A 26,064-nucleotide genomic window follows, 5' to 3' on the forward strand; every position below is an offset into this window, starting at 1 on the left:
AATGGTTGGCTCAAGATTGGGATTATTTCCACTGTGCTCTCCTGGTTAGCTTATAGATGGGGTGTGGATTTTGATTTCTCGAGCACAAAAAGAAGGGTGCAATGACTGAGTATTGCCCGAAGATGGCAGCCTTTTCTACAACCGCAGAGATTCATATGTGACTGATGAACTTTCATTGTTCTATCACTACACGGATGTGCAGAGTAGTCTAGTACTTGTTTCTGAAACAAGCTAATGTTGAAAAAAATTTGCTGTAGGTGCTCTGATTTTTTATTAGCCTCAGAAACTGCCTCTTGGCAGCTGAATGCTTAACACAGAGTTTTGTGTTAACATTTTTGTACTTTTCATTTGGTTCATTTTGAGACAATCTGAAAGAGATCAACAGAGTCTAAGGTCCCAAAGTATCAGTAGAAAATGGCAGTTTACGGCTATGCTTTCTACTGGCAAGACAGTCAGTAGATTACATGAAGTTATGCATGCAAAGGATCAAGCCTTACATTAAAAGATATGGAATGGAGGAGGAAGTAAAAAAAAAAAAAAAAATCCTTCTCCTTTCAATTCTCCTCTACACTCATGCGCATTGTAGTGTGTTTCCCTTCTATTTCCCTAACTTCTTAAAACAGCAGAAGGAATGCAGCTCCCTGCTGCAAATGTTTTAGTAATCTCAGCTGGAGACATACAAAGTCCTGACTCCATGCCTTGGCAGGTAGAAGACTTTACAGTTAATTTAAAAATGCATTTTTACATGTTAGTAATCAAGCAAAGTGAAACAAACTGTAATTGATTTTAAAAATTCTTTTTCCAGGATCATTTTTAGTACCTGTTTAGGCTAAAACATTTTGTCCCATATTCCATGTTTCTTCACTACTGGAGCAGTTTCCTTTTAAAGTGCAGCAGTTCCCCCATGTCACTCTTTCTGTTGTGGTTGTTTCATCCTGGCCTTTTAACTGAGGTCAAGTGCATGTTTTATATTCCATACCTTTTCTGTCTAGACACTGTCCATACCATGCACTTCCAGAGGCACAGACTCCCATCTGAAAAGGCTTTTCTGTTGATTATTTTTAGCTTTCTTCTCTCTGGGCTAATTATCAATGGAATCCTTTATATTGGGAACCATATGATCATAACATTAATCCACAAATCTTCAGTGGTCCTTGGCAACCATACACAACAAGGAACATGTTATGAAAATCACATGCTTTGCTCTCACTTTCAGTCTCAGCTTTAACTTTAATTTCCCATAGTCACAAGCTATGCAGAGTCCTTCAGGCAACATCTCACTTACAAGATATGGGTTGTGGACTGTTTACCTCAAGGCAAACACATCAGTGGAGAGACATACCCTAAAAATGGGTGTTACAGCCAGCCACCACCCACAAAAGCAACAGCATCCAAGAGTCCACCAAGGTTTCTAGAGAAAACACTGTGAATTCCTCACTTAATTGAATTGCTAACACTTCTGTATTCAATTAGTTTGATTGCCTGGTTAATGACAGTGTTTCACAATGACTGGAACTGATAGGAATTAAAATTTTAGGAGGCTTTTGTTTTGCTCTGTTGCAGGTCACTTTGAGAAATATATCCAGATGAGACAGTAAAGACCAGTAACTACATGTTCTGCTTGTGTTCGGTTCTGCAGCTCTCTGACAGAAGAGTTAAACATTCTCTGTGATTTCAGGGCCCATAAGTAAAAAACTGTCTTTTGCCTTAGTGCCCTACAAGAAAGATTTTAACAGCACTTGAAGATTTTGTCCAGTGCCTTAGAGTGTCACTAAACCATAAAGACACAGTAAAGTGCTTCTAATCTCTCTGATAATGTGATTATGCCATGATAATCAGGATCTCAAGAATTCCTACTGTTTCTTTTGAAGTCTATGTGGATGGAAATCATGTTTTCTATGCTGAAACAAAGGACTTGCCTCCACTGCTAAAAAAGCAGCATTTTTCGTCATTCGGTAGCACTCCCATGAACTGTCCCAAGATAAAAACATTACAAAGAGCAAGCATTGTGGTGTGCAGGAGCAATTCCAGGATAAAAGCAAAATGAAGACTCAGGTTTTACCACAAGGTAAACTTACAGCGTTCAACACCAGGTGGAACTACTGTTTGACCTCAATCAGTTTACCTTATGGCAAAAAGTTAAGTACCTAGTCTTTACTATGCTTTGACATCAGGATTGCTCTTACTTATCCAAAGGATAACAAGAGTAACACATGTCTCAGCAGTTAAGATGAGCTTAAACATAAAATGTGGATTACATCAAACAGAAACTACAGCGAATGAACAGACCTCCCTATTTTTAATCTCTATTGTTCAATATATATAGTCCAGTAGCCTGTAGAAAAGCCATTAGTAATGCAAACAGTATCATTTTGGTTTCCTGGCTGCGTGACAACTGTTTTTAAAAAGATGAAAAACTATAGAATGCTCATAACACCAAGCAAGGACAAAGTCTATGAAATTACTGTCTTGTGAATTTTTCTCAAATGCCCACTAGAATTTCATATATTTGAAAACCACGACCTGCATTCTCAAACATATTCGTGCACTAGACTTCTACTACACAAGCAGCACTAAATGATATGCCTGTCCCACTGTGATTAATATGATGCTGGTAAAAAATGGCATTATTTCTTGATATACCATGGGATTTCCACAGATAATTTCAGGATTTTGACCAAGTCTGTGCCACAAATTCAATGTGAGTCATATGCATCTCTGTTATGTGCTTAGCCATTGCAAACCATAAAAAATACAGAGATGCCTCATATATTCAGGTTTCCATTCTTGATGTGTGGTAACCAAGAGGAAAAAATGGCTGGGATAGGAACCTCCCATTGCTTCTGAATCACCACACTGCAGAAGGTGCTAAAACAAAATGGCCTGAAAATATAATTTGCTGACAGCGTCTTTCAAGATGGAAAAGGTTCTGCAACATGTGCCTTCTTCCCTCCACCCTTTTAATTCACCTGCATCCCAGGGTGTCATGAGGAAAGGCCAGTATGGTGGGTAATGATGGGGCCTCTCTACTGCTACACAATCAAATACATCACAGTTTCTCTATTGTCCCTACCCCTTTTGCTAACTCTAATACCCCACATAAATTTTCGCCCACTGAAGCAGAGCTGCTACACATAGCATTGCAAATTCCAAACATTCTTTTTTTCCCATTGCCTCTGTGAGCTTGGAGAATAAAGTACAAATCTATTTTATTGGTCACTGTGCAAAGGACACATGTGGCAGTGGTATGGAACCACTGGACATGCCCCTTATTTCAAGGACAAAAAATAATACAAGTGCTTATTTACTTGGAGGACATTTCTACTTAGCCTCACTCACTGGCAAATACTAGCTCAGGGATTCATCAGCAAAAAGGGATACTGGAACTCGCAAAGCGATATAAGTTTAGCAGAACTAGTACTGATCAGGCGGGGAGGAATTAATCCCTACTTCAGTCAGTAAATTCGTAGTCTGCCATATTACAAGCAGCAAAGCATTATTATTATTTTTATAAGCAAAATTAAGGTCCAGTGTATGAAAAGAGCAACTGAATTTAAAAACATTCAAGTTTTCTCAAACTAACACATAGTTCTTTCTCTACGAGAATTCAGTGACCACATTTTGAGTAAGGGTCTTATTCATACTCTCTATTTCTTCATCCATTTTATCCCCCATAAACAATGTTTTATCGACACAAAAAATTGCTAGTAACAAAGATTTACTTCACAAACAAATGCTTTGGAGTCTGAAGCATCTTATACTCCGTTGATTACATTAGGGCAAACCAAAGAGCCAACCATTAAACCATTATGGCCCTAAAAATGTATGTTCTTATATACTGCATACACTAAGAAGAATCTAGCCCAAAACTTTCAAGGAAGATCTATGTACCCGATTCCCATGTTGTACAGGATAGCCTGCGCAAGGGACTGATCCTTTGAGATGCTCTTTCATGCAGGCAAATGGCATTACCCATTTAAATATCATGGCCATTCTCTCTGATCAGGGATGCCACATTAGAAAAGGGGATACACAGCTTGCGCCAAACTCACATGAAGTGTCTGTAAGTGATTTGTTGATGCAAGGCAGCAGTGTCCATTAGTGAGTAGCATGACCTTGGGCTAACCACTTCTACTTTCTACCTCCACTGCCTCCCTTCCCCTCCTCACTCTGCCCTGCCTTTGCTGCAAGATTCCTGCAGCAGCCGTTATCTCTTGCTGGATAGACAGTGCCTAGCACAAGAGAGTCCTGGTCTCAACTGGGGCCCCACAGTTCTACAGTAATAATAATAATTACTGATGAAAAACCCTTCACTGTTTTCCTAAATTACAGGTCAGGTATCCAGTGCCCTGCTCACATTCCAGAGTGAGTAATTATTTTCCCTACTGAAAAATGCTTTGTACTTTTAAAGAAAATTATTCTTCAGTTTTTCTTCTAAAAACTTAGGGAAAGTCTTGTTCAAAATGGCTTCTTTATTTCTGTCATATAATTTACTGTTCCTCTACACAGCTTTTCACCTACACAGCATGAGATGAATACACAAAACTGTATATACACACAGAAATAAAGGACCAGAAAAAACATCCTGTGCAACAATCCTACTTCATTCAGCACCTTCCCGAAAATCTCATAATTTTTTTTTCTTTGTTGTTCTCTATTTTTTAAGGAAGGATATCAGAGTAATAATTTTTTTTTAAATTAATTTTTAAGAAAAGAGACAAATTATTCCTGTACCATGTGAAATTCTTTAATATCGTAATTCATTTTAGAAGTTTTCTGTTTATGCAAAGCAGTGCTTGGCATGCTCACACTGCAGACTGTCAAGGCTGCTCTGGTCATCTCAGGAGCAATCTTTTAATGTAGTAATGAGCAACTGCAGGCAGTTTCTCATAATAATTTCCAATTTTAGTTCATGTGATAAACTCTATTTTCAAAAATACTTCTGTTATTTCCACTAAGCCTGACTAGACATGAACGCAAGTAGGAAATATAGGTGATTAAAAAATGTGTGTGTACATATATATATATATATATATAGTTTTATGCCCTATTTTAAAACTGCTTTAAAAAAGATCAATGAAATTTGATTCCATAAACCATTTGCTTCTTGAATCCTGTATTTCAGTAACATAAAAGTTGCAACAGAAGGTTTACCACAGTATAAATACAGAACTGCATATAAACCCTGGACATTAAAAAAAAAAGAAAAATTATATCTTTATTTTTAAATCAGATATTTAAATCTCTGAAAAGTTTGTTCTTTAAAACGTTCAATTTCCAGTTAAAAACTTTCATGGAACATCCTGATCCAATCAATTCCACATATTTGCTATTTCTATTTATAGCACACAAAGAGACCACATACTGTCGTCTTTTTCCCCACCACGGACAATGCCTGGAGTGGCTCAGTGTTAAATCTAAGTAATTATTCCATTTTATACTTCATAACCTTTAAAGAAACTACTTTTTTTTTTTTTTTTCAAGTAAGACAGTCAAAAAGGATGACTTTAACTCAGATTGCTTTTTTGCTTTGATGTACTGAAATGTCCAAGTTAGATAAGCAAGTAAGAGCACATGGAAAGGTTCCAGACCACAGAGAAGACAGATAACATGAAAGTAAGTGAAAGTCACTTGTGGGTTGTAACATCTGTGCGAGATGCACCAGCTAGGCGATAGCCTTCCTGCGCTGCACTCCAGAGAGGAGGGGATCCACGTGTGACACTGAGTGTCATACAGAATGACGGGCACTACAGAAATGTAAAGATATTATTTGTGGGGATTTTTTAAAATAAAAAACAAGTAGCAGGATTTATGAAGCATAGTGAAGTCTTATGTTGTATTTCAAGTAAATTAATAACGGTTGTATGAAAATAATGAGCTAAAGCTTACTTTTAAGGAGCTACACTATGTATCTGAATAAAATGTTCTTGTCTTTTTCATAATCATCACTCAGAATTATGCCTTCATTTCAGCAGAAACTATGTGAAACAGTTATCAGGGTTTGCAGAGACTATAGATACTGATGAGTTGTGTCCCAGAGTATCACTGCAGCAAAGGTGATCACCCCTGAATCCCCAGCTTAGCCACTGTTTGTTTAAGCTAATTGGCCATGAGGCTCAGGTGATATATAGTCATCTGAGACGAGCTTTTTGCTACCTGCCACAGCAAAAGTGTTTTTTGCTAGCTTAACTGATATCTTTAGGGCCTTTTTGTGTTTTAAACTGGAAGGACAATGCTAGGTTCATACACAAATGGAGAGCAATTCATGTAGACAGCGTACGAGACTGGCAACTGGCACTACTCCTCTGAAATCACGCATCTAAGCCTGACTTACAGGCAACCGAGGAAATGAGGCATGGAGGAGGAGGTGAGTAACAGTAGGCAGGAATCCCTCCCACATCTCATGGAGCTCTGGCATTACATTACACTCATCAACGTTCCAAAAAAATAGGACTTATATTGAAAGGATGGATTACACGATTATGAAATCTTAGCAAAAATGTTGCAGCAAGTGAGGTCTAACTGACTTCAATTCACTTACAAACTAAGCATTTTTTTATTTAACAAAAGAGTATAGTAGAGCCAAAGGTTTGAATGGTTTATGAGATTTTATGGTCTTTTGCAACCTCAGTTCATCTCCTCTCCCTCAAGTCTTTGGTGCCTAATCTCTAAAAAATGTTTTAGAAAGCCTTTACAGTTCCCCGACCTGTTCACATAGGACAGCAGCTGTCATAACATTTTCCTGCCCTTTACTGAGGGAAGGGCATTTCAGAATATTGTGTACATCTCTTGACAGCAGCACAAGTCCTGAGCTGAATTTTCATACAAAAGAATTAGTTCTTTCAGAAGAAAACACAGGGTTGCTGTAGGACTTCTCTCCATTTTCCTGATGGCTGTAAAGGAAAGTAGACAAGGTAGCACAGGCAAAGCATTTTTTTTCCCCAGAATGCACACATGTCGTCTCTGGGGAGAGCACAGCAGTAGAAAAGGACCAAATAATGACTCCTCAGCAGTCAGTCCCCAAAACAGGAGACGGGTCGAATGAAAAGAGAGGGTCATAGCCCCTGACTCTACTGGCTTTGGTTGCAGGGCTTTTCTCTAACCAGACTGATCTGCAGATGCCACTGGTTCTGTTGCCAACTACTTTTTGCCCCTTACAGGCCAGTAAAGCCTTTTCGGTGATACAGAACAGCAGGTGTCTACACCACTATTGCTCTAGCAAAGGATCAGCTAACTGGTTATAATTAGTTTTCATGTTTATTGAAAACTGTGTAAATGAAAAGAATAATTGAAATTGCTTCATTCCCAAGTAACCCATAGTGATATGCTGCACACAAGTGTGACCTGCAAAGGATGGCAGCCCACAATTACTGCCAGCTTCGCTTTGCTTTCTTCTTCTTCAGCCTTACTATCCTTACTTCTGGCAGTACTTTTATTGTCCTCAGAAATACTTTGCAGTCTGCTTTTACATTTTGTGTTTAAAGTTGTCTCTTACTCAATAACTTGTTTGTTTCGATCAGACAATCAAATGGGATCACTTGGGTTTATCTCGTATTTTAATCGTTTCTATATGTTGCTTTTCACATGACAAACAATATGGATGAACTTCAGACACACACTGGGGTTTATTAACTGAGCTTATACAATTTCCAAGACCTGGCTACAGGCATTACAGTATGTACTGTGTATATATATACAATCTGTATGGATATATACAGTCTCTCCAACAGATTTGCTAAGATCAAGCATACTATTTTTCACAAACCATTTAAAGGGGTTTTACCTAACTCATTACTGAGGAAGATACCACACTAATTATAGATATTAGACGACTCCCTTGGGACAAACTGATATTGAATCATAATGACTTCATGGGCAGTCACATCAGGACTGCCCATAAAACCACAGCTTCTGACTCTCCTTAAGATACACCCTACAACACACAACTTTTTCAGAGATCTGCTGTGGGCTCATGAGGAAAGAAGAGCATGCAGTGTTGTGTTATTTTCCCTTCCACTTATCGCCAGCACTCTACAGAACAAACCAAAAAAAGCCTGACGTGCTTCTGAAGAACTGTTTAAGTGAACAGCTACAATGAACTTTTTGCTACCTCCCCCTCTGGCTGGCATTTCCAAGCTGCCTTCTTCGTGGACTAAAGTGACAGAAGATTCATTGTTGCAAAAAAATGTTGTCAGTAGAAAATTAGCTGTATTAAGTAGTGTACTGAACAAGTGAAATCTTGCCAGAGTCAGGCCTGTTAAGACTATTAAAGGGACATTGTATCTAGAAAGGCAGGGAGGGTTCAGCCACATGCTGAAGCCAAACAGACTCCAAACCTCCTCAGGGTCTGCTGTGTCCAGATCTGTTAATTTGCTCTGGGCTCCTGTCCAGTTCTTTCTTTTACAACAAACCCAATTTTCAAATTTCTAATTCCCCTTGCAAGCAAAGGCTGTGAAAAGTTAGTGTTTCCTCAGAGACAGAACAGGGACGTGGGCAGGGATTAGATCTAGCAGGAAGAGACTGTCCATACCAGCATTTTCCCAGCACAACTATTCCTTAGCAGATAGGATGGTTTCATCTTCCCTGTTGCACTGAGGGGCAGAGCCGCTGACTTTCCATGCATCCCACAAAGGCACTGGCTATGAAAGTCCAGGCTGTGCATTGAGAAAGCAGCAGTGCACCTCTCTCAGAAGCAAATGAGGGGGAGGAACTGCACATCTCAGTGGGCAACTCTTTTACACACAGAATTCTCTGTCCATCAGCCTCTATAGCAGCCAACAAGAGCTGAGGGATTTTGAAAATGGAAGACTGAGATGGGAAGGAAGGAAACAGGGAACTGGTAATTAAAAGGTCAAAAGAATGCCTCAGCTGGCTCACAATTTCTAATACTACATTATAACTACATTTGACTACTTTTTCTGCCCGGGAACTGGAAATCAAGCGCAGTCATGTCCTGCTCCCCCAATAACACAGAGATAGGGAGATAACTCAGAGGCAAGGAATGGACCCAGAAGCATGAGACAAAAAGACTGAAAAGGAGTTACATATCAGTGGATGATACAAAGTTTTCCATTTCCCTCATGCTGTGGGAACAGAGAGTGTCCTCTTGCACCAGAACTTCCCCAAACATGACATTCAACCAGTAAAGGAAGGAACGAGGATGAAGAAACCAGTAACGAAAAAACAAAAAACCCTTGAGGTTTCCATGCGTGGAAACAATTACAGAGCTCTGGTGATCACTTACCTTACATGATGCCTTCTTGGCCTTTCTAAAGGGCCTCATGCTAGACACAAAAAATAGCTCATGAACCTTTTAGAGAAACTTTGCTCACTGGAGCTATTTATTGCAGTTTCAGCTACAGATAAGCTATTCCCAGCTTTAGTTTCTATCAGCAGCTAAACTAAGTTCCCAGTCTATTTAAATCCTGGCAATTATCCTGGGGAACTCATATCCACAAGATGCATCTAAGACCAGCAATTTAGGAGTATTTTTACAGAAACAGCCACACAGAGGAGAACAACGCAGAGATGTACAAGAACAGTTGCAAAAATGTCAGTTAAAGACTTCTAGCAAAGATTTAATGCCTCTTGCACTTCTAGAGAGAAACAACCCACTAATCAACAAGACCCAGGAAGAAGTTAAAGGGTACCAGTCTTTAGGACAATTATTTCGTGCTCACCAGCTGGGTTCCCTGCTAAACACTGGAGTGGATAGGCAAGATCCTGCCCCAGTTTTTTCCAGGCTAGCAATAGCAATGTTCCTTCCCTTTGGGCAATTTTAGACCCAGATCTGGAGTATGCAGCCTGGGCGAGGCTCATCCATTCCCAGATTGCTGCAATCAAACCCATTTTTAAATCATATTAAAAGGCTGGAGGGGTTTGGTCATTCGAAGAAAATTCACTCAGTGAAGTATCTGTTTACTCTGCATAGATTCAAAAACCTCCAAAATGTTTTCTGCCAGGCAAAGACTTTCAATCTGAATGGGATATTTGGATAGCTCACAAACACTTAGTTCATCACAGCTGCAGGAAACAGTCTTGTCTTTGATTCCAAAGATTTTGTTAGTTTCCACTTGATTTGCTACTTCTACTTTGAAGGTGGCTATCAATGAATTGTATCTGAGCAAAAAGTGATAATGTAGTGTATGACATCTGAAGGGGGACTGATCATTTATTTTCCATGGTAATTACTCTAGAGCAACAACTTCTCTCAAAGAATCATAACTGAGGACCATTTTAATGCAGATATCATATTGATTTGTTAATTGGCAGCTGTAGCTCTACTGAGGGTATTACTCCCCTAGTTTTCACACTTCTTACGGAACTTTCCTGTGTTGCTGTCAATGTTTTCACTGTATTCCAGCTAAAGCAGAAAAAATTACCTTGGTTTAAATGCAGCAAAATTATCAACTAAGAGAACAATCTTCATATTTAACAACTTGCCTTTGAATCTTCATAGAAGTTGTTCAATCTTTTCTTATTACTCTTTGTCTGTCAGCAGATATTCTAACTAGCAATGTGGCTGTACATATCACAGTTTATCTTACTGCATTTTGTAATAATTTATATAATGAGGTGAGTTGGTTGCAGAAACTACTTAAAATACTAACTAAAATAGCACAGATTCATTTTAATATTTGGAATAAAAATAGCTGTGGTTTTTCAGGTGGTAAGTAATATGATAATTAAATAAAAGATGACTTTAACATTTGTCATTGTGTTCTCCACTTCTGCAGAATGTAAAGTGAAACAGAATATGAACAATAGAGATTTGGATCACAAGCATAATATTGGTATTCTAAAAGCAGATTTAAATGCCTGTATCAAATCTTGCCTTTAGGAGTTTCTCTCGATTTGTCTCAAGTTCCTGAGAGAACAAGCTTGTAAGATGCTGAGATAGTTGAATTTAAAATCTGAACCTTTCCTCTAACTTAGCTTGCAATCCAAGTCATAGCCTAACCTATTCTGGACCATGATCTTAAGACTGCTTTTTTTGGCTCACTTTTTTTCATGATGTAACATCTAATTATTCTATTAAATTTCCCTGTTACACAAAAAATGTGTATCTATAAAATTGCCACAAGTAAAGCAATGTTCCAGAAAAACAAACTTGTCTTTTTCCCTTTGTTCTTACTGATGCATTACTTCTGTTCCTTCCCCTGTCCAGTATCCAGTCTTTGCGCTATTACAACCAAGTTTTAGTACTTAATACAGTGCAATTCTGAAAGCAAGTCTGAAACTGGCATCTGATATATGCAGCACGGAGCTACCTCTAAGCCCTACTACTGTATCATGTATTAAAATTATTCATCTGATGAATAAAGTAGACTTTTTTGGAACAAACAAACAAACAAACAAACAGAAACCACAAAAAACCAACCCACCCAGCCCCCTTACAAACACAGACATTTTAAAAAATATCCATTTTAGTCACCAGACCATGTTCCACATGCTAAACATTCTGTTTACAAGAGAGAAACACAGCAAAAGTTCTCATTATCCACTAAGGTCATTCAGCCCCAAAGGATGCTTCTAGTTAGAAGGCAGGCGGTGAAAGTAGGCCATTCATAGATCTGTCCAGTAAGGGGTCAGTGGCGAACAATAGATTCTCTGCAAGCAGTTTCCCCTACATTTTGCCTCCCATAGCCTTCCCAGCATGTTCCTGGCACTTCAGAAAGGTCTGAGCGGCTTTCCTTGCACAGGGTTCTGCTAAAAACAAAATTATCTGTTGGAACAGATAATATTAGTCAAGATTTAAAACTCAGATGGGAACCATTTGCTTATTCAAGATAGTAGATTTAGAACAAAAACTCTTCCCAGAGACCTGTTACACAGCAGAGCCGAGGGGAGTTTTGCAAACATGTAAACAATTCACTTTAAAGGGAAAAAATGGAGTCTGTGAATTCTCATCTACACATTGCTTGGAAATATACAGACCAAAGCAGAAGGAGTGGAGGGTAGTAGAGGCCTGCAAATCTACAAACATAACATTTGGCAAGATTCCAGTTATCTCCAGAGGCTGAAGCAGAGCAGGTCCAGGCAAAATTTTACTGCAATGCCTGATAACAAGAAGCACCAGTCAGTCAGTGGCTGGTTTGCTAGGCAGTGTCAGAAAATAAATGGCAATTAGTAAAAACAACTTCAAACCAAAGTCAGGGAGAGAAAAAAAATAGAGGATTTTTCATTTCTCCTAATAAGTGTTGCATATTGATCAAGATAAGGACGGAAATGAACTCTTCACCTACTTGAATTCCCACTGGCTAAGGTATATAGAATAAATGATTAATTCCAATGTTGCTTGTCATCACATAAATTGTATGTTTAAGTCCTTGGACATTTACTACGTGGCTGTATTAACACTCCAAAAAGCTTCATTCATTTGTTGGTATAAACCACACTTCCAGTCTGCTTAATCTTTGACAGACAGGTCTCATTGTCCCCGAAATCCCTTGCTACACAATACAACAAAGACTTAAATGACTCTGTAGGCCTGCCTTGCTACCCACACTGCTCTGCGCTTCCTGCCCATATATCCCTGGAATTCATGACCATGCAGATTACTAAATTACACACTAGGCCAGGGATTAAGCATGGCTCTTTGTATGGGAGCATCTGAGGTCTGGAAGAAGATTTTACCTGTCACGGTCTGTGCTCATTGGGCCTTGATGAGAGACAGAAGGAAGCAGTGCTGCAGAAGATCACAAACACTGGTGTGTGATAATCAGCGATCTGTATATGATGACAGGATAACCTGACTGGTGCTGTCCTGCGCACAGGTCTAGGGAGCTTTAGACAGACAATAACCAGCCCACTATTTCCAAAGCAGCTCAGCAGCTTCTTCCCTCTTAAAATAAAAGGAGAAAACGTTCCCTGTTCTGACAGACGGCAAGCCAGATAATGGCCTTTACTGTATCCAAGCAGAACTGAAATGTCTAAGGGTTAGGAATGTATCCTGCAGTTAAGCAAACATACCAACAAGCCAAAGGAAGGGGTATGGTAGCTCATCAGTTGTTTTAAATTAGCTGCTAATCAAAGCTGGAATTGCTTCTGATTGCTTTCAGAATGCTTAAGAGTTACATATCTGAAAGAAAAAATAAAACCAAGAAAAAAAGTCTTGAAATAACAACATAAATTTAAACACCTCAAGGATATCAAATACCTTTTATCCATATGTACATATAAAAGTCACATTGATTCTCACTTGCAAAATCAGAAGTCTTTAGTAGGCCTTAAACTTGATGTCTAGATAGGACAGAGGAGAGTAGTCTTTACCCAGTTGTAACTTACAGATGGCTAGCAGCTCCAAGGTTTGGCTAAGTCTGTTTATAAGTTCAGTAGTTAAAGAATTACTGTAGCCAGGACAGTATAATGATGGAAATCAGGAAAAATTGTAGGGAGAGACAGCACATTTTACAAAAACAAGTAGTTTGGCCTTTTTTTTTTTTTTTTTAAAAGATAGTAGGTGTTACCATCTTGTTTGGTTGCCTTCTTTTCAAACTATTCTTCCTTTCAAACAGCAAATGATGACATCTTCCAGTTTTTACCAGTTATGTTGATGTAGCCATACTGGTCTGAAAGATGATATTGCATTTCTCATTGTATTTTGCACTCACTTGGAGCTCAGTGAATGACAGGAATTATCTAAGGCCTGAAAGATACAAAGTTTACAGTGTAGTCACTTTTATTAGTTTGTTTCAGACAGCAAACCCTGCTAACAAAGTACACTGAGTGGGTACCAGTACACCACAATGCAGCGATGCTTTGGTTCAGCATCATCCTATTACATCAAAGAGTAGGGTTGCTACATGTCAACATGATGACATGTCATTTTAGAGGAACCAAAACTGCCTCAGATCTGCAAATAGCCTCCTAGCAGCTCATAAAAAATTGCAAACCCTCAGAAACCCTGGGAGGACAAGCACTGGAAGCGGATCTGGTCTGCACAGACTCAGCAGGACTCTTTGGAAGTTGCTGCCAGTGCTCCTTTTGCAGCCAGAACAGCCACTGTTGAGCTACACAAACTACTCTAAGCCCTTTCCCTAGAGCCATCAGCTAGGGAACAATCATTAGACTGCTGTTTGAGAAAAATAAGCAAAGCATACTTTAAACAAATAGAGAAAAAAGAATCCTCTATTGATCACTGCTACAAACTGGCTTTGTATTTCCCTTGTTCATGAAGTGACTCCAATTTCAGTTAAACCACAGCTATCTGCAGCAATGTTTTTCCATAGGATATTTTTTTAAAGCCTCACACCATGCTATATTTGCATAGAGTGCAATAAACTGTGCCCTCAGCCACACACATACATACCAGCCCCCTTCAGACGCTAGACTAAGTTGTTCATAAACCCCATAGGTATTTATAACAGCCTATCTTTTAGCCAGCAAGAACAGCAAAACAGTGAATATGAGTTAATGCATTCTTTGTATCTGGATCTCTGAATAAACATTCACTTCTATGGAGTTTTAGATCATTTGAAGACTCCAGTGTCTTTTCACTTACATCAATACAGACAAATAATGACTCCAGTGAAGTACAGCCCTGATGTCAGAGACAGAAGAATCAGGCCCAATATGCATCACTCCTTCACTGCCATTGCTCTTGCCAACACAGCTGATCTTTGCTTGGCTGAATCAGCGTCAGCAGAAATGTTGTCTTACATCTGCCACTGGCTGGAAATGCCAGCTCTGCAAGTGTCTGTCGACCAAAGCCTAAGTGGAATCATGCAACTGAGGAAGGCTAAAGGGTCAAGGCTTAAAAGCAGAATGAAGGAAAAGGAATCTGAGAAATAAAAGAAAGGAGATAATGGTAAGAAATACAGAGGAAGCACAGCTATACTGCCCACCTTCAGTTTGCAGCACAGACTGAAGAGTACACACAAGGGAAGCCCATAAAAGTCAACAAACAGTCCTGCATGTAGGGTAAGGTGAAGTGTATCAACTTCTGGTAAGGAAATGGACGGTGTCCTTGCTTGCACCATGAAACTAAGCACTGAGGATGTGCATGGGAGACTCTTGCTAGTTAGTTTTTATGTCAAATCTGGTGGCCACCTCCCTGCTTTTACTATTGCTCCAAATGATAAAGCCAAGAAACAGGCACACAAATGCTAAATGGCAGTTTCACAGGTGGTCATGGGAAAGGCAGGCTGCAGAACCTGGGTTTCATTTTCCCAGCTCTCACAGAGGATGTGCCCAAGCACAGGACTTGCATCCTGAACACTGGGATTTTGCTTGAGTCTCAAAAGCTGCATCATCTTCTCTTTCCTTTCCAGACACAAAATTTTTCTATTGACACAAGTAACATTGCAGTATCAAAGCTCTTATCTGTCAACTGGAATAACAGCTATTTTATCCTGGGGAAGTGAAATTAACTATCCAGAAACTTTGTCTTTGCTGAACAAAGAGAAGAAAAATACATTTTCCTTATCTTTGTGTTGCTGTATGCAACAGCAAGTGGGGAAGAAATCTGGGGGCACTTTTAGTCTTCAGATCATGATTTACCAGTATCAGATCAGTATTACTTTGTTTGATAGCAGGGTTTTTTTCTCTTTTTCTATCACTACACCACTCTAGTGTTAACAGCTCATGCTGTATTTATTAAAGAAACAACTAACCATTAACACCGCCTATTTTCTTTCCCTCTCCACTGAAGCAATATGTGAAGTGCATATCCTTTTCAAAATATCAGCAGCTTCAAACGCTTTTTTTTTGTATCTCCAAGTCCAGCAGCCTTCCATGAAAGCAAGAGAGATCAGATCCCCACCTGTATTTAGCACTTAGCAGGCCAGCGTTCAGAGAGACAATACTGTCTTGAAGATATCATGCACCACTCGCTGTAAGTCTATCTCAATTTTGTGATCTACATACATTCAGCCATCCAATAAGGGTCAAATTAGTGATCTATCTTTCTTTAAATTAAACAAAAGAATGCTAAAACTTGATACATGCTCTAATGATTAGAAATAGGACATTCCACAGCTTCTTGCGGTGCTTTTATGGCTCCTTAACTCTGCTGAGAGCCTGCATGCTCTGAGAGCACATTCACCTGGTCACGTATGGACAGCTGTATGCTGCCTCATTCCACTCCTAGCCTGGAGTCACCTCGAGGGTAGAAGCCACTTAAATTTATGTGCTTGCCTGAATCAGACTGTACCAACATACTCTGAGACTCCTCTGGCTCATGTCTTATCCTTCAACATTGTTTGTGTGTATACTGGGGATCATTTTATTTTCATTATATTGCAGATCCATTAAATGGATCTTTAAACAGCCCTATTACATCTGCAGTGAACAAGAAGTCCAAATGCTCCACAGTTGAAAGCAAATGGATGAAAATCTAGATCTGCTCTTGTGTCCAGCTACAGTTTGGGACGGTTCCATGGTTTTGTCCCAGCTGTGTGCTTTTCTCCAAACCCCAGTAAATTTAATGCTTAGAAGAACAGTTCTTTGGTGCAGGGCTTTTTTTGTTGTTTATATAAAGTACAACTGATCCTGATGTGTAACTGAGGCCCCAGGCCTTGCTGTACTATAAATACTGAAAACAAGCATCAGACCAAAGAAACTAGAGTCTTTGCACAAATATTCCTTTTAAAATATGAACCATTTGGATGGTGTCTTCCAATTCAGCTGGAAATAGTGTTTTACCTCCCACATTAATATAGCTGTTACAGGACAGATATATTTCTAATTTACCGGAATAATCTGATTCTTCTACAGAGATGGTATAAGAAATCTCTGTAGCATTTGTAGTAGTATGCAAGTTCAATGCAAGGAAAAAGTAATCAAGTGATAAGTAAAAAGAAATTGATTTAAACAAAATCTCTTCTGCAATTAAATTTTCTGGTTAGGTTTCAGCACAGGAGTATTGGGAAATTCTGATATTTTAACACTGATATATCAAGAGAAGAGTATCTCAAACAGTGCATTGTGTGGCAAGAACCATCAAACTTAAACTAAGCGGACAATCTGTAAATATACTTTTTGTTTAGACTGGAATGCAAATTTTATACAGCACATACAACTCTTAAATCTTATCCAAACAAATCCAAGGGAAAAGCAGATTTTAAGAGTACATACCTAGAACTGTAAGTTTCATTTACTTCCAAAACTTGTGCAAAATATTTGGAAATTAATTTAAACATAGGGAACATTAGCTCAGAAAGACTCACCAGAAAAAAGCAAAGCACATTATTAGTCATAACTACATTTCATTAGTTCTTCATCGTGCAAGAATAAGGCTCCTTCACTCTTGGAATACAGTGGTTAAAGCATTAACTCCGTAAAGCTAAAATCAGATCAAATGCTGTATGTTTAACAAAAAAAGAATAAAACCTACTAGTTCTGACAAGCAAGTGGTGCTTGCTATGGTTTTGGAAACCCTCCAAAGTTTGTAACTTGAATAGCTAGTTGTGCTTAGAAAGAATTAGGCTAGGGAGTTTCTGATACGCAGTGGCATTTAGGAGCAAGCAAAGGGCACTAGATCTTAGAAACGTGCGTAAATTTGTTCAGAGACCATTTATATTCAAAGCTGCCCAAGACCCCAGGCCACTGCACTCAAGAGAAACAGTTAATGTTCCTTTACGTTCACATCTCATGGTGAAGTGAGCAGATATTTGCTGAAGGTGAGTGCTGATCAGACAAGCTCTTGCTAGATTTGCAAAATGACTGGACAGCAGCAATGCTTCCAGTGTTGTGCAGACAGAGCAAGATTAGAGAGCACACTGGTGATGGCTTAAAACTAGTGCTCCCCAGTCTCTCTAACATAATGCGCAATGTAGCAAGATTACACATAAATAACTAGCTTTCATTTTGAATAGCTATAGCTTTTGTTCTACAGATCAGCGAAGCTTTTCACTCACACTTTTGTATTTTAAAAAACTTTAAGGTTTTTACATGTTTCTTCAAGTGATACAACTGTTAAACACACAGGCAATCAGTGTTTCAACACCAAGAAACTGGATTATCCTCTGCAAAATAAGTTCAGGCTTTTTTCTGCTTTCTGCCTAGTCAGTGAAACTGTTCTCACACCAGTCTCTACTTCTGGATACCAGATTACATATGTATAGTTACGCCTAAAGATGAAAAGGAAGGCTAGATCTACAGCCTCTCTTAAAAAAAGAAAAGGATGCTTTACATAGCCAGCCCAGGACCCTGTTCATTTACATTTTTTTAGACAGATCTAGAGTACCATCACTGAAGCCAGCCAAGTGACTTAATGCTAGCAACTGGTTTTTACTATTGTAAAGAACAGACCTCCAACAAAGCTAAACCAGGAGGAAACTCTGGTATTTCTCTGATATTTCTGATACTTGTCTATCTTAGAAGGGTAGGAATGCAGCAGAACCAGAGTGAAATTAAGATCTGGTATTCACCAATATTTTGATAATCACAACTTCAGAAATGTACTTCTAGAACTGATACTTCTCCATTTAAAACTCTCCTGTCATATACTCACTAATTCAGTGAGCTCTTAATCTTTACTTTGGAAAGCTGAAGCAAACTTCCCTTAAGACCTCACTAAAACCCAGGTGTTCTGGATCTTCCCAGTACAACTATACTATGAGGTGCAAAGTAAACAGTCTAGTCCATGTATAAATATTTAATAAGACGCTTGCATCTGGAGCAAAATGGAGCTAACTTAGTGTTCCCTATTTATAACATAAACAGATTTGCATGACACAGTGTTAGTACAAACTTTCCTTGACTATAAACATTTGCTGATGTATTTCACCAATAACGTAATGTATAGGAACAGAGGAAGGATTTACTCTAAAGAGTGCATGTGGATAAGATCCAATTTTGCGACCTCCTCTCACCTGACAGTGCCTTTTCCTGAAACTCTTGAGACAAGTTTCCTGTGCAACATGCTCCTTTCTACTGGCAAAGATGAACATGACCCCAGTATAAAGTCAATGGCAGACACCAAGAGAAGATGCAGTTGTGGTTCATGTATCCCCACACAAAACAGGTGCTACCACGCTCATGATACTCTGCTTGTTGAAGGACTGGCTCACCAGCCACTTCAAACAAGGACTTGCAAGTCAGATTTCTTAAAACTAAACAACTTCAAACATGTTTGCTAACTGCCTGAAGAAAAGTTTGTTCTGAAGACCTAATCCTGCAAGGTCCTGATTGCCCTCAGCTTTTGTTCATGTTTCCATGTCTTCAGCGAGGCTGTCAATGGTACGACCAGATTTGGGTCTGACTGACAACTAATGCAGATGACACAAGCAATGGCAGGAAAAGCGGGCCATTTTAGCTTCCTTCTCCCACTCTTTGTATTTACAATGCAAGCTTGAATGTCTCCCTACAGCTCTTCTTGTTTACAACACTGAGAACTCACATACCTAGAGACTCTCATTTCAGGACCTGAGTTAGAGTGCAAGCTAACTTAGTACCAGCACCTCTGGAAAGCTTCTCCTGAGCAACCTGGTTGTATTCAGCTATCAGTGTGGACTCAACGTTATCTAGCTGAACCAGTTGCTATCTTTGCATGAGGGGTGACCACAGAGCGTATTGTCCTCAATGCTGTAGGGAAGGAAATAAAATGTTCCTTGGTAAAAGGGAGAGTGACAGCAGAAGCACACACTGAATTGGCAGGGATATTCAACTGGGAGATCTCATCAGAATGCAAGAAGTGAGGAGTCCTTCCACTTACTGAAGGTGACTGGCACAAGGGGCACTCCTTGGTCACTGTTTCTTCAGAAGAAATGAAATAGCTGTACCTCTCACAACAGGCCAGCAGAAGACCAATGATATTAACAGACCCAAATCCCATTACTATTGGGAACAAGGAACTTAATTCTATTCAATTTCAGAACCCTTCTTAGATAGTTCTGAAAAAAATCTCAGCCTAAAGTCACAACAAATATTTGCTAAAGACAATTCAGATGGGACCAAGAGCAGCCAAAAATTTTGAGGTATTAAAAATGTACTGTTTCCTCCCAGAAGGAACTTCTCATTCCTGTGTTACTCTCCTTCAGGAAGAGACCACTGAAAGGTGAGTGCAATACATTTCCTCCCCCATCTCTTGTATTAATTCTATTCATATTCTATAAAATCAGACCATTTTTGTGCAACCTTGTGATTTGAGACAGGATGAAAAGACAGCAATTGTGCCAGAGCTTTTTCGTGTGCAAATTTTAATATGCCAGAAACAGTAATATAGTAAAACCGCACTGGCCATAGTGCTCCTTAACTTACCAAACACTGAAGAGAAGCAGCTTCTTTACAGGGGATATTACTATTGCTGATCTGTTGAGGGGATGGACAAGCAGCTATGAATTCCATGGAAGCATGAAATCTCATAACTCTCCTGTTCACAGTTTACTTTACATCTATTCTCAGGCCAACATTTCCACACATAAAATAAGTATGTGAGAACTTATTTAAACTCTTTGTTGAAGGGAATCAACTTACATTTAATATCCCAGAGGATTATTTTAAGAAATAACAAGAAGGACAGGCAGAAAGTAAATTATTTACACTGCCATGTGTCTTGAACACAGCTAGTCAGCCTGCTGGGGATGGTCATTTACCATTCAAAAAGCCAATTTTTCACTGTGTGTGCGCCCACGATTCAACTTAGTTTCTAAAGTCAGGCCAGAAACATAAATTACAGACTTATCAGAACTGCAGCTCCCTTTTTATTAACAGAATTTCCATCTTCAAATAGGACCAGGCTCTTTGAGCTAAACTCCATCCATGTGCTCTGCCATTTTGAGTGGCAAACACATAAGATGGATCAACACTGTATTTTGAGTGTAGACCTGACTCCAAGTTGAAGCCTGCACTTAGCTGGCATGCAAGCAGGCAGATGCACGTATCTGCCTAGCTGTAGGCTTTAGATAAGTTTGGGTATACATCAAAGGAAAATACCATGCTCACTCCCATGCAACTTGGAAGGGACAGGTCCAAGGTCCTGGCCTGAATCATAAAACTCAACATTCCTTGCAGTTACATAGCATAACCAGTGCAGGAGGTAGAAGCAGTTGCAGGCCCTCTCTAAAAAAACATGACTTGTATGAAATGAGCGCTGATGGGATTTGTGAGCTACCTGTGTTCATGATAACCTTATCATAGGTGTGCCAAGTCACACACTGCTGCCTTAGGTAGTCTCTGACCTACGCTACTGAAGACAACTCAGACAGCCCTAGGATAAGCAGCTGAGACCAGCAATAAAAGGAAGTGAAAACAGACACAGAAACATGAAACGACTTTTCCAAGGTAACTTTTGCCAGGTCCTCTAAGAACTTTATGGCCATAGTCTGAAGCACTGAAAGCAATCCCTATTAACATCGCTGGCTACCAAGATAATAACTGCAGCTGTACTATTAACAGTGTGGAAACTGGTCATGTTTTCTTTTCAGTACCTTCACAATTATCAAATAGGGAACTACGATACTTGTTTGTGCTCACGTACTTACTAGGCAGAAGCCAGTTGTACCATATGCTTTCCAATATATAACAAAAAAGTGATTTAAAAAAAAAATCCTACAAACAGGGCTTTAGGCTTCAAATCTATTAGGCTTTACTCATAAGTAACCCCAAAGTACAAAGAGGAAATATGAACCAAATGCTGACCTTGTTAATAAAGCATAAGTGAAAAAAAAATTAATTATTCATATGCCAGACGGTTCTTATCAGAGGTAAGTCAGTATTCCTCAAGAATCTTTATTTTCCTTTGTCACAGTTATTTGTTTCTATGTCCAGTTAAAACAGAAGAAATTTAATTAAGTACAGGATTATTTAACGAGGATGTTATTTTTTTAAATGAAACACACTCCCACTTCAATTTCCCTTGTGCCAAGAGATGCATTTACTGAAAAAGTGTAAGATGGAAGAAAAGAAAAAAATTAAAGACTGCATAAACTGCGTTTTCCTCCATTTTCCTCTGCAGGTCTTTAAACACTGAAACGTCATTGAAATGGATACAAGGACCACGATCGCTCAGAAGTCATTAAGACATTTTATGAAATAACTAAAATCCCAAACCCATTTTGCAAGGGCAAGGAAACCACTTTTAAATGCTTCTCCTGATGTGTCACTGCAAGTCAGAGTCTAGGAACATGGCAGAATTGTGCTGCTCAGAGAGGAGGTCTGGAAAAGATCACATATCTGGAGGTTTCAAAGAAGCCTATTGCACAAGATGGAAGGACCATTCAAGCTTCACTCCCCTTGAGGGACACATAGCTTGCTTTTTTTCTCCAGGGCAAACTACACTGTGATACAGTAAGACAGGAAAAAACCCACAATGTTTCTTCCTTCTCACTGCCCATTCCTGTTTATCTATATGCTGAAGAGAAAATCTTCACCTCTTTGAAGTAATTGAACTGATCAAAGTTTAACATCAGGAACTTGTGCATGTTTCCAGTAGCCAGCTCAGAGCTGTGTCTGAAACCTCCTCCAAGGGTAATGCCCTGCACTGGAACTCAGTGAAGTATGATGGACACTGTTCTGAAATGTCACATCTCCCCAGCACAGTCACAATTAAGTATAATTTGCAAAACAAATCAAGTCTTCATTTTGCGAAGGAGATCAGCTGTATAGAAATGCACTTCCTTCAGCTATAACATCCTGCCAACACTGTATGTAGCATTTACACAGCTTCTTTTAAACAAATGTGAAGAAAAACACATCGGGAGGTTTTGCTATTGAAACTGCTTCCCTTATGCAAAATTTGCATAAAATGGCCCACATAAATGGTTGTTTGAACAGTCATTCTTAGAACCCTGTAAGCAATTTGCTTTAAAGGTTTGAAAATTAAAATCCTGGCTTCCTTACAGATGACAGCAAATCCCTCAATAACACCAATGGAACCCAGCTTTCCTCTTCAGTATAGGCTGAAGAGTTCATAATACCAGTAACAACAAAAGCATGCAACAGAGCAGAGGCGCTGCTTACAGCAGATACTGTCTTATCAAATGAAATAAATCTAAAGACACCTGACATGTGCTTGTGCAAGAAAAAAATAATGCAGAATACGGCACCTACATTAACACTGTGGAGGAAACCCTGCCTGCTTTCTGTCACCCAGTGCACAAAATAAAGCCACTGTAAGCAGAACTATTATTCACCCAAATGTTCTCAGGAGTTAACATTCCGGCTGATAAAAAAAGAAGGGAATGGTTAGAATAGATTAGTTCAGGTTTTAGTCCTGATGTTAGAAAAACAAGTGAAGTTTAATTACTTCACTGCTCTGGAAAAAGTCTGGAGATAACACTTATGTCATTTATTGTTTCAAGAGAAAACATTAAATCTTATGAAAATTTCCTTTAATGTCCCAGGAACACTGATCCAAGCCTACAAGGAACCACTGGGTGTCCTGTTGCTAGTTTTGTAATGCTTTGGATTTACAGCTCAAGTGCAGCTGGAGTTATACAGGGAATGACCACCTGCTGCCTTGATTTTGCATGCAGACTTTATTTATTTATTTTGAATTTGCTGTGAGACAAGCTGGGCTGTATTTCCACTGCTAAGGATATTCCAAAGGTTGATATCCTCCAAAAACATTTTGTACTGTTAAGAAGACATGCCCTAATTAAAATGAGACAAGAACAACCTCTTCTGCTATCTTCTCATTCACATGTCTAAGTTTGGAGTGAAAACATATTCCAGAAGAATCAATTAACTATTTTCAGAGGTCTCTTATTAAGGAGTACAGAGTGCTAACTTTTTGGTGTTTTATTTCAGAAGATTTTCTATTAAGTCACCTACTTTCCTGAAAATACAGTTGAGTAACAGATTTCTTAACTAAAACTTGAGAAAACTTATAACTAAACTAATTCTCATGGAGTGAAAGAACTTTGGAGCACCAACTGTCTCCTGTATGTTTGTAACTGCCCTGCACTGCAGGACTTCCCCCGTCTCAGCTGGGATCCTCAGTCATTAGTCATCATAATAAAAGAAAGGCCACAACAACATCATGTAGGTATTCACAATGGCCAAAACAGTAAGTATCAAGGGAAATCAAGCTTCACAAAGAAGCCTGTTCGCAAAAAACCTGTTTAAAAATTTGCTAGAAAATACCCATTAACTATACTTCTCATATAAGAATATTCTGATTTACATTGCAGCTGTTCACAAAGTGTGATTCATGATGACAGAGTAAGCAGTCCTCAGTATATTTGTGGAACTACATTAAACAGTGTTTCCAATGAAAAGATTACTGATAAGCATGCACTGTGATTCACAGGAAGGGCTGAGGGTAAGCATTACTGTACCACTCCAAATAATTGGGAGCGAGTATGCTGTACATCTCCCAGGAAGTATCTGTCAAAGTATACAAGCTATAACTTCTGTGCTTTTGAGAGTGATGTCATTGTTCATCTGTCCAAACCAGCCATCACTGCAGTTAAGGATTCAAGTTACAAATAATAAATTCATTATAAACAAACAACCCCCCCCCTCCTTTACTGAACAGGATTGTTTATGAACCTTGCAACTATAGGGGTGGACAGGATGCCCAGATCCAAGACACTTCTTTGGTTCTATGACCTATATTCATTATGTCTAACACACAGGTACAGTCTGAAAATATGCTATATAGAGCAACTTTGCCTTGCAGAGCATGGGCTCTGCATATACACTCCAAGAGCTTACAGTTCTTTTACACCAGAATCTATTCCCTAAGTGTAGCAGTTTGCACCAAACATAGCTATGGCAAGAATATACTGGCTGATGTATTTGCTATTTTTTTCCACATTTATGAATTCTGATTATGTTTTTGGAACCTGACAAGAAATGGAAATACCCAGACACGCAAGAGGCAGATGTTGCCCGTCTGGCAATAGAGATATGAGCAGAACAAATTTGGTGTTGAAGTGGATTTGCCACTGTGCTAATATATACCCCAGCTTCAGGAGCAGGTGGACAGAACACAGCTCAACTAAACAGCAGAACAAGTTCTGCTATACTGTTCCAGCAGAATATTATGGATGTGAACACAAATCTAAGAGATCTATCTTAAAAGATAACAGCTTTATAGAACTTTGAAAGACAAAATTAAGTGCAGAATTGCATCACCCTTAGCTTTAACACTAGGTACTAAAAAATTCTTCATTTACTGTACACTGAAAATTCAGCACATGCTGAGTCATTTTATTAGAGAGCTTTCTTTGATCATTTAAAAAAAAAGTACAAGAAGCTTTGAGTCAACCAGAGATTTCTTTTTAGTAGTCCTTCGAAAGTTGTGTATCATTTGTACTGTATTTATTATGGATTATACCCAGACATTTTTAAATTACTTTGACTTTTTGTTTATTAGTTTTGGCAACACTCTGACTTTTTAAAAAAAGACCAAAAAAAAAAAATCTTTCAAAAGTCACCCATTATTAATAAGGGCATTTGTATCTAGGCTACTTTTCAGACTACTAAAATGTTCCTTTTTCCAAAACAAGTAACTGGATGAGATACCTGGTACAACTCAGGTATCCCTTTCTTGTTGCAGTTCACACCTTCCCTCCAAGTTTTCTATGTTGGCAAATTCCACAGAAGGTCAAAGAGTATGAAATATATCACCCAGAAAATCAGCTTAACATTAGATAGTTGTGAAAATATGCTTGTTTTATCTACTGGATTTATAGCTTATTGCAGAGCAACAGCTAAAATGTCCCTAATCAACAGCCTAAAAGAAGGAGACTGGCAAACACCTGAGTTTTTCCTCCTGTTTTTGCAGAATTAGGTGGAGGGAAGAGTTGATACTCTTCTTTCTTTATCTTGTTTTACCAGCACCTCTCTTTTTCCACACTTAAACTTGGGAGTCTTTCATACAGGATCATTTAGAAAATGCCATTTTCCCCTCAGCCATGCTGCACTGTCATTCCTACACACAAGCCCAGAATGCACCATCCCTGCACGCTGCTCCCTCCTTTCTTAAAGGCTATGTGCTCCACCATTTAATAGCTATTTTTATACAATTTATGCTTATACCCAGATTCTCAGTCAGACCATTCTGTATCCTGCATGCTATTCGTTTATCTCATATTCCTGCTATGTTCTGTTATTTGGATGCCCCTTTATTTGTCCAAAATTAAGCCATCATTCCCTTTTCTTTTTGGTGAGATC

At 38.9% G+C, this 26,064-nt stretch overlaps 1 protein-coding gene across 1 annotated transcript in view; it reads right to left on the bottom strand.

Annotated features, from left to right (window-relative positions):
* COL4A6 (collagen, type IV, alpha 6) overlaps positions 1-26,064 on the bottom strand; it is a 172,838-nt gene that overhangs the window by 53,006 nt on the left and 93,768 nt on the right. The gene's annotated exons all lie outside the window — the stretch shown is intronic.

The sequence above is a fragment of the Haliaeetus leucocephalus genome, unplaced genomic scaffold, assembly GCF_000737465.1.
Source record: "Haliaeetus leucocephalus isolate CR32 unplaced genomic scaffold, Haliaeetus_leucocephalus-4.0 Scaffold262, whole genome shotgun sequence".
In the NCBI taxonomy this organism is placed as follows: Eukaryota; Metazoa; Chordata; class Aves; order Accipitriformes; family Accipitridae; genus Haliaeetus; species Haliaeetus leucocephalus.